The sequence below is a fragment of the Anas platyrhynchos genome, chromosome 2 (genome assembly GCF_047663525.1).
Source record: "Anas platyrhynchos isolate ZD024472 breed Pekin duck chromosome 2, IASCAAS_PekinDuck_T2T, whole genome shotgun sequence".
Lineage (NCBI taxonomy): Eukaryota > Metazoa > Chordata > Aves > Anseriformes > Anatidae > Anas > Anas platyrhynchos.
In genome coordinates, this window is record NC_092588.1 from 142023620 (window position 1) to 142034415 (window position 10796).

Below are 10796 nucleotides of genomic sequence, written 5' to 3' on the forward strand. Positions count from 1 at the left end.
ACCTCCTTAAGGATTTGGGGACTGGTCTGAAGATATCTGTTCTCAGTCACAACCAGCCCATGAACCCACTAGCACTTCCACACATGAAGTCAGCAGCTTTCATTTTCAGAAATGAGTAGTGATCATTGAAGCCTAATTGTAAGGAATTGCTTTCTTGACTCTGCAGCCCCAGTATGGTGCTTGAATTCGGTCCTCAGAAATGCAGATTTGGTCAATGCAGGCCAATGTGCATGTGTTTTTCAGATTCAATCTTTAGCATATATATTTTGTACCTTACATTTCATAAACTATTTGAAAAGCACAGAGATAGGAATGTGAGGAAAACTAATATGCAACTGAAGCCGAAGAAGCCGTCTGGGCAACCAACCCTGAATGAATGAAGCCCTTTCAAATAAGTTAATTCAATATATGTCATTTGTACGCTCATTCCCTTGAATATTTTAATTTGAAGGGAAATATCTGGGGAAGACTTGTCCCTTGTTGACACAGCAAGAAAGGGAGTGATTTCGTGGCCCTTGAAATCATGGAGGCTCTCCCCAAGGAACTGGACGGGAGCAGAGCTGGTGTTTCATCAAAATTTGATTTTTTTTTCTCCCTGTCAAAGTATCTTTGACTAAACCTATAATTTTTTACTGGCCTTCCTGCTCTAATAAAACAGTGTGCTCTCATTAACTGACAGGAAGGCCTACCACTGCTGTCTTCTTATAAATCTAGTTCCTTTTAATCAAAGAAGGAAGCTTTGTATTGTATCAGACAGCTTATAAAGTGGCTTTTACTGGGCTGAGCCACTTATTTGTAAGCCTCCCTATTAGGGAGCTGCAGATAAGCCATTCCTGAACTGAGCAAGGGCTGAGGGCTGCGGACCAGACACTGGTGTGGCTCTGCAGCAATTTCCCAAAGTTGATGGATGTAAAATCTGGAAAGCAATCAAACCACACTGCCGTCCACCCAATGCGTTTCTTCTCTATAACTCCCTTCTTTTACTGAAAAATACTGAAATACTTCAATTAGAGGCAGACAGGAGAGCTCCTTTGTTTTTCAGCACCCTTTTAATCTCACGGCAGGATTAAAATGCTTTTCGGTTTAATGCTAATCATATGCCCTCTGATTTTAGAGTGGCCTGGAGTTCCTCTAAATTGTCAGCATGACGTGATGAGGTTGCTTCTGAGAGGATTAGAGAACTGTGCATGTCATTTAAGGTCAAAAAGGCCTCCCATTCCTTTTCAAAATACCAAATTTTCTTAAAAATTTGTTTTCCACGCCAGTGCAAGTATATGTGTAACACTGAAAATGAAGTTATCCTTAGTCCACTTCAGAGGACAGCCTGGTAAGGGACTTACCCAGTGCGTGATCGGCAGTGACTGCCTCAAGCTCCTACTTCCAGAGGGGTGTCCTGAGGTGCCCCCAGCCCTCAGCTCCTGAGTTCAAGGCCCTTGGCAGCCTGGTCCCACAGCAAGGATCCTGCATGGGCTGGGTGCAGCTGCAGCAGGGCTGGAGATGCTTTGCAGCATTACTCTGCCACTGCCCTGAGCTATGGCACAGCAGTTAATGGGAGAACCCAAACTCCTTAACCCTTCTTTCCCCTCTTCCCTTAAACTCCATGCTCTCCAGATGGTTCTTTCTTTAGTTTAAGCTGACATTTTAGCATTTTTTTGTCACAATCATTAACTGTGTTAACAATTTGGCTGCAGTGAACCCTGGTGCAAAAAAATCCTGTAGTACTTGAAGGCTTTCCCAGTCCATTAAGCAGCAGATTGACCTCTTCAGTGGTATTCATCTGACCATGAATCTACTTACTGAATGGCTCCTGTCACTCTCCATGTCCCCTCTTAATTGCATCACATTTTCACCTCCTAACCACCCAGTGTTTCTGCTTGCTCCTGCCCTGCCAGTTGTGGCCTCAGTTTCCAGTCCTTGTTTGCCTCCCTGCTGTGTTTGAGCAAAAGGAATGGAACATGATTTGTCCTGTTAGTTTCTTACCAGACTTCTTCTCTGTCTTCCACTGCTGTTCTTTGCAGTATTACTATTTCCTTTACCCCGTGTGTCCCTCATACAAGGACCATGGGACAGCTGTGTTTGGACTTGATGACATTATTGGTCTTTCTCAACATAAATGATTCTATGATCCTGTGGGTCTTGGGTCTCAGATTGCCCCAGCCTGGATTAAACTCTCATTAATGGTCAAAACATCTGTCTGATATTTTTGCGTAGTGAAAAGAGCTATCACAATTATGTAGCCTGCCAAGTTCTGAGGCACAGTGGTAAGGGACAGAAAGACTCAGTCACCTTGAAGAATTAAATGACTTTCTTATAAATTAACCATTGACAGTTTCCTATTCAATTGATTTATCAAAGTTTTGCTATATCTCACCCTAACCCTCTTTTAAGTTTAAGTGCAGATTTTCAGTTCCTGCAAGAGCGTGATGCAGGCCATTTGAAGGTTTGGGGTCCTTATCAAGAGAATACATGTAGATTGGCAACCTGGGTCAAAAAATAGTAATAATAATAATTGTAGTGGGAAATACATACAATAAATTAATTTCTTATTACATTCAAATGATTTTGGGGAGGAAATTTTCTACGCTAGCTTAAACTCCTTCTCCCTTTCTTCCTGCTTCCTCTCACCTCTCCCACATACTTAGGTGGTTCTTGTTGATATTTGTATTACTTCCTTACAGCAATATATATATTTTCAAATCTCTGTGTGCTTTAAGTTTGTTTCAAGAGTAAAAGATAAAATAGTGAAAATAATCTGACTCATCTCAGTACTATCTGAGCTGCTCTCCGCCTTCAAATAGCTATTCTTCTTAGGGATATTAGCTTTATTTTTAAAACATTTCATTAAGTTGCTTGATTTGCAAATCAGTTATTTAATATTCAAATCTTGTCTAAGGGAATACATTCCATATAATATCAACTTATAAAAATTGACTTGGGAAATAGAGGCTTATAGAGAAGTATAGAGAAGGTGAAAACGAAGTGACTGTTTCTCACCATGCAGAAACTTAAAGGGCATTAAATGACATTTTCAGCAAGTCTAAAAGAATGAAGCATTTGACATAAAACGCTTAATTAAACTGTGGTACTCAGTTGCTGCCACAAAATGCCAAATGTGAATGTCCATGCAGTGCTGGGCACTGGGGATAAGATAATGAGCTGCTCTGAGCTTTTATCTGGCTCAGCCTGTTGGTTCTTACACTCTCAGATTCTTGGTATATTTCTTACTCTGCATCTAGAAAATTTAGAATTTCATCTAGTTTCAGAATACTAGATAACAATTAAGTCCATGCTAAAACATTAATGTAGTGGGGATTCTTACCATATATCCTTAACTCCCTCACCCCCTGGGCCAGGACTCACACGGTTTGGGAGGACTCCCCAGCCCTGTCCTCCTGCGATATATCTATCAGTGCATGGAACAGATACACCATTCTGTTTCACAGCCCTCAAGGAGACTGATCCCATTTAGAAGGTAGTGTTTTTTTGAAAATAAGAGAACAGAATTTGAATAGACATGACAAGCTGTGACACACTGACATTTTGGCAGGGAAAAATGTTTTATTTCTGTGCCAGTCCTTTATTGTCCTCTCAGGTAAACACATTTCCTGCCAAGGAGATCTGCTGTTAACATCTACACAGATATGCAAATCCTCAGCATTATGTTTCAGGGAAGGCAATAAATATGAAGCAGTTTCACAGAATCACACAGAATCACAGAATCACAGAATTTCTAGGTTGGAAGAGACCTCAAGATCAGCCAGACTTCAGCTCCATGTCTCCTTCTCTCTTTTTAAGAAAGAAGAATATAACTGTGTTGCTTGGAAAGTTCTACCTAAAAGTTGCTGGCAACAAATTGTTGCATCCATCCATCCATCCATCACCATGAGCAAGCCAAAAGCTCAATGAGGGTAGGGTTGTGCAGTCCTTGGGCATGGCTCAGCAACTGAACTGCAGCTTGGGGCTGCTCCTCTCCAGTCTCTCTGCTCTCCATGGATAGGGATGGCCTGACAACTGACAACAATGTCTGGCACTTTTTGGAAGAACTTGAATGCTATTAAATAAATGCTTTCCATTCTTGGGAGTCCTCTATCAAAGGCATCTCAGAAGGCTCTGCAATGTATTGCATGACCTATGTCTTGTTTTTCTTTTGTGAGCTGTGCACCTCTGGGTTAGCTAAACTGAGGATGGATGTCTTGACCTGAACTCTGTGGTTAAACCAGGTTAGCAAATACGCATGGCATTCTCTGTAAAAAGAGAGACATTATGTCGTTTGGTGACTTGTTTTAAGAAAAAGAGAAGTTTGATCTAAATCTTCCAGACCTTGTGCTCTGATGACCTACTTTCTTTGGAGTTAGATCGTCCTGTGATCCTTCTTCCTAATTACAACAGAGATTAAAAATGTATTGATATATATTTTGGATCTATAGCTTATTTGTGCATGTGTTTTTTTTGTTTTTTTTTCAAGTTTGGAGGTGCATTTGAGATCTGTGAGGTGAGGGTATACTCACAGGCTGATGCACCACAGTCACTGCCCATGCCTGCCCATGTTTTCAGTACCCATTTTTACAGCAAGTGGGCAGAATCTCCTGTAGAAAAGGTCAGAAGACATATGCAGATGTTCCATAGCATTTCTCCAACTCTTCAGCATTTAGGACTGTATCTGTACTAATAAATCGCTACTGAGGTAGCTCTGTGGTGGCGCTTTCTGTGGTAGCCCTGTACTGGCCTCCGTCTTTTCCGGTCCATTGGCTTTACCTCTTGCAATGCCAGGTTGTAGCGATGGTTGCCAAAAGCGGGCACACAATTGCCCGGACATCCTGAAGGATCTGTGACACTGGTGAAGATACAATCCCCCTGTGTGGTCACTGTGATGTTATTAGTTAAACCAGTTTTCTTGGGCTGGTGTGGTATTTCACAATCACACAGCTTCACACATTGGCTCCTTTGCTACTTCTGCTGGAGTTTTTCATTTCCTCCCTCCCTGCATGGAGATCAGCCCCTTTTAATTAGAAATAAAGGCAAAGGAGGTCAGCACGGAAAATCTCCACCCTTTAAGAGGAGCAGAAGGAGTTGATAATCAGCTGCCATGTGCATGAGCACTCTGCAAGGGCTTTTCTCAGACTCAGCACGCAAAATGAAATTCACACTGTAATCAGCGTGACTCTCTCCAGCTCCTAAAAAAGGGCAAATAGACTTAAACATCCAAATTAAAGCATGGAGCTGAATGGGCCATAAAATACAGTATCTACAAAACCAGTCTTCTTTGAACAGTGCTCTTCACCTTACACAGAATGTAGCCCCTGTGTAGTAATAGCTGTGGGGAGAAAAGGAAGAAAACGAAAGACATCTGTGCAAAAAAAATATTGCTTTGCTTCTGTTTTAAGCACAAAATATCTCCAAGCTTATCAGGGTTTGTAATAGAGGGGTATTATTTTTCGTAAATGAAAATGTCAGAAGTCCAATGTACAGGTTTGTGAATTTAATAGAAATTGTCTCTGTTGTAAAGCGTGCTTTATATTCCAGTCACGATGCATCAGCAGTTTATTCTGGAGTTCATTCTGAGGAGGTAATGACTAGGAAAATGACAAAGAAAACTGTTACTGACCATTAGTGAGCAATCACTCTGTCATATTACCAAGATAATTTAGATAAATGTGGGGTTTAGCTGTCTCCAAGGGAGACGGGATGCTGATATCTTAGATAGTGCAGCTTTTTAAAGCTTTTCCATTTGATGAATATATATTTTTGCCTCAAAGATATAGAACAGTTCCCCATATCTTCCTGATGGAAATAGTAATAGCTCATTTCAGTGCTGTCATTTTTGCCCAGTTGTTTAGAGGATGAAGCCACAGAGTTTTGCAGCAAATATGGAAAGATCTGTTTGGAAACATAAGGTATTTAATAAATGAATGTAGAACATGCCATGTTTTTCTTCAATTGGATTCCATTATTTTAGCAGCTGCTAATTATGCAGTGTTGATATTTAGAGAAAGAGTAACAGATTTATCTGTTCCATCTGGATAATCAGGCTTTTAGAGCATGTCCTTCTACCAGCATTGGACTTAACACTTCCTGTGTTTTTTCTTTGTTCTTGTTGTTTTTCTTTTTTTCCTGAGGCCATAGGAGGTTAAATTAAAAGGTGCAGAATTACAGTTGAAAAGTTGAAATAACTAAACAATTTTGTTCTAGTTTATAAAAGCAGTATCGCTGTAGTCATTGTTAGCATGAAATGGCTTACAAGAAGCTGGATCTGCTTGGTATTAAGGTGTGAATTCACAACATACAGGCTTACAAGATCCACCTGCCAACACTAGACTTAAGCATCTTCTATAATATGGGCTTTTATATGTTGTATATCATATCCCACATTCTCCTCCCAAAAAGTGAGAGACATAGCTTTGCTGGAAGGTTTTGCAGGAGTCGGATGATTGTCCAGATCTAAAACCAGGTATCCAGGTACGGGGTACACAATATCTCTGTTTATTTGTGACACCCTAGAATGGGTGTACATCTGGTCATCTTACTTGGCAGGAGATACTCAGCTGTCGTTCAACAACCTGAGTTTTCATCTTTAAACTGACTCTACTTTCTTGAGCATTACCAAAGTGGTGAGACCCATCTGAAACAAGATATCCTGAATGAGAACCACAGAGGCGCAAGTCACCTTGCCTCACCACCAAGGCTGTCGACTCTCCAGGCACAATTTTTGGCTTGCATCTCCAGCTTCAGTAATCACCTAGGGATCCAACTAAGCAAAAGGAGGACTATTAAACTCCCAAGAACTGATGTAGTGATGATAGGATTAAACCTTGTTACTCCTGACATTACGTTAATTTTTGCAGTACAGAGCGATGTTTTTGCCTCAATTTAAGTGAATTAGATAGTCAATATATAATAGAAATGAATATATTAGATGGCCAAAATGAAGCAAACAGTTGGGGTGTGGGGGAGCTGAAAGGACAAAACTAGTGTTTGGGGACTTGTCTGACAGGCAGGTTGGTGATGCAGGCTACTGCATCCTCGATTTTGATGGGATAGAAATGATACCTGGACAGTCTATCTGGATTAATTTGGGATGTAGAATAAACTGCCATAGGATTTCTGTGGGGCTGTGAGACTGTGGGGCCCCACCAGAACTGGCAGCACTAACTGCAGCACTTCCACACACACACTCCCCTTGGAGCAGGTTGCTTTCTACCTCTGAAAACTCTTAACTTTTGCAAAGCTAGGTCATACTTTCTGGACCTATGGAGTCAGCACTGCTGAGTGAGAACAGATACAACCACCCCAACCAAACATATGCAGCAAAACAGAAAACTCATTTGGGGTACTTGGGTGCAAGCAATTCCTCTCCCTACCTACCCTGCCTGGGGGAAGGGGTCACTCTGTCTGCAGGTACAAAGAGCCAGTGTAAGCATTATTAATAAAGACCAGATTTTCACAATTAATTAATTGTTTATATAGTTTACCCCACTGATTTGCTCAGTTGATTTATTTTACTCATGTGCTTTACTCATGTGTTGTTTTTTATTTATTTACTAGTTTGTTTTGTTTTTCCTTCCATCCTGGTCTTTAAGGCAGCACAAGTCATCTCATTGAAGATGCGACCACATTGAAGAGCCTGTTGTTATTTCCATAGCAACAGGCTCTTCTAAGTCTTGATTAGGGTTTCTTGGCACTGCTATTTTCTCAATGCCTGGTTTATGAAGGAGAAAGCTTCAGTCAAAATCTTTAAAGAAGACGTATATAGAGAAAACAACTAGTAAAGGAAGATGCTTATTTTATGATACTTATTTTATTTTACTTGTCAGAATTTAGTAGGATACATTTCTGTAGGGTTCTTGAACCTGTAAAAATTGTGAGATGAGATTTAAGCTAAATATATCACATGGTCTGTATCGCCAAAAGATGAGCAAAAATAGCAGCCCTGGGAGAACTGTTGTTTCTTAGTCATATCTAAAACACACATTTTCCCTGAAACGGCTTGTTGTAACACCTCTTTTCTTTTTGTACAACAGATTTTCCCAGTGTGGAAGTTCCTCTTTATGTCAGATTGCATTTTTACCGATGTTGCTCTTTAACTGCTGAACAAAGGGAGGTTGTAGCTCCTGAAGTTGTCACTTAACAGATACTGAATTTTGTTTGTTTTCTTTCTTCCCTTAACACAGCTCTACTTTTCTGAACTTTTCAGTGTTGTGTTGAACTCACTGAAAGTGCAGTTCCTGTAGGGAAAAGTGAAAGGATATATACTTGTTATGCAGTCAGAGAACCTGGACTAAAGATGCTGATGAATTCAAATAATCCCTCTAATGCTATGTAAAGGTTTCAAAAGCTTTCTGATTAATCTCAATCAATCCTAAGAAATAACAGAATAACAACAAAGTCCCAGCATACTTTCTGCAAACAGTAGCATAAAGGCCAGCAATGATTTAATTTGGTCATTTTATATGAGCAAAAAAATTGTATTTATCCTAGCTGGCAAATTAATATGAGCCCAGTCATCTTCTGGCCTCTAATCAATTCCATGCTGGCCATTCAGATTCAGGGGTCATTCATTTATAACATCTCCGTTTTGACTCCTTTGCCAGCCTAAACAGTGCAGGCTTACTCTAAAATCCCCTGCTTTTTTCAGTATGATCACAGGTCAAAATGTTCAAGCCTACCACAGATGGGCAAAACATATAGAAATGCATGGAAAAGTGTTGCTCAGACAGACACCAGCAAGATATTAAATACCATGGGATCCACTACTGCACTGTAAGAGGTTTGTCAGTTTGGATTTGTTCTTTATTCCTTTCTTAATAACTCCTAATGTTTGGTGTATATATTTTTAACTCTGAGATGACAGTTTTAATGGTATACTTATAGCACAAGCATTTCAGTCAGTTCAAACTCTTAATGCTTTGCATTTGTATGTATCTACATGCAACTTCATTTCCTTTATTTTTTTCCCAGCTCCTCAGTACTTGCAGGGCTCTTCTACTGATCTTTACAAGCAGCCCTTGTCCTTTTCTCCCTGAATAACTCTGAGTCACCAGCAGGCCATGCCACCTCTCTGCTCTCCCATTTTCAGATCATCTGTGACTGTGCTGCAACACTCAGACCCCACTGGTAACCACATCTATTGCTAACACTGATTACTTATTCTTATCCTCTTTTTCCTGTCTTTTATCCAATTAGTTTATTCAGGCCAGGGCCATCTCTCTTCCTTTCTGGCAGCAAAACTAGGTGAAAAGCCCCTTGATAAGGGAATTTGTCAAGTAACTTTTGGAAATCTAAGTACATGACACCAGCTGGAGCTCTCAGACACTGGTTTGCTGACTCCTTCAAATGAAGGGCAGTAAGTTAACAAAGAACAACTTGTTTAATTAAAAGCTGTCTTGGTTATTCTTATCCTAACACAATTACGTCTCCTCCGATATATCATTTGCTAATTCTATTCTTCATGGCAGTGTCTAATAGTGTGAGCATTACAGGTGGCAGAGCTACTGGTCAATAGCTCTGTGGCTCATTCTGGACCCTTTTTATTTATTGTTATTCTTTTTAAAATTAGCATCACATTGGTCTTCTAGTCCATCAGTACTAGTCTGATTTTAAGTGGTAGTCTGCTCACTCCACTTGGTAGCTCATCCATTTCATTCTTGAGCATCTGGCTGGAAACTATCTGGTCAAGCAAGTTGTTGCAAATTGATTTGCTCCAAATCCTTATTTGCTCCATAACTTTTGCCATTGGCCCTTCAGGTCGGACAAATCCTCTGGTGAGTCTGTTCCTGGGAAGGAACTGATCCAAATTCCTCCTTAGTGAACAGGGAAACAACATTTATTTTCACAGTCCTGTTATCCAACAGCAGCTTACACTGACTTTATATCTTATGTGCTTTACATAGAATCATAGAATCATAGAATCATAGAATCATAGAATCATAGAATCATAGAATATCCTGAGTTGGAAGGGACCCTTAAGGATCATCAAGTCCAACTCTTGACACCGCACAGGTCTACCCAAAAGTTCAGACCATGTGACTTAAGTGCACAGTCCAATCTCTTCTTAAATTCAGACAGGCTCGGTGCAGTGACCACTTCCCTGGGGAGCCTGTTCCAGTGTGCAACCACTCTCTCTGTGAAGAACTTCCTCCTGATGTCAAGCCTAAACTTCCCCTGCCTCAGCTTAACCCCATTCCCGCGGGTCCTGTCGCTGGTGTTAATGGAGAAAAGGTCTCCTGCCTCTCGACACCCCCTTACGAGGAAGTTGTAGACTGCGATGAGGTCTCCCCTCAGCCTCTTCTTCTCCAGGCTGAACAGGCCCAGTGCCCTCAGCCGTTCCTCGTACGTCTTCCCCTCCAGGCCATTCACCATCTTCGTAGCCCTCCTCTGGACACTCTCCAACAGTTTCATGTCCTTTTTATACTGTGGTGCCCAGAACTGCACACAGTACTCGAGGTGAGGCCGCACCAGCGCAGAGTAGAGCGGGACAATCACCTCCCTCGACCTACTAGCGATGCCGTGCTTGATGCACCCCAGGACACGGTTGGCCCTCCTGGCTGCCAGGGCACACTGCTGGCTCATATTCAACTTGCTGTCTACAAGGACCCCCAGATCCCTCTCTTCTAGGCTGCTCTCCAGCGTCTCATCGCCCAGTCTGTACGTGCAGCCAGGGTTTCCCCGTCCCAGGTGCAGGACCCGGCACTTGCTCTTATTGAACTTCATGCGGTTGGTGATCGCCCAGCTCTCCAACCTATCCAGATCCCTCTGCAAGGCCTTTCCACCCTCATTCGAGTACATGTATGTATTTATTT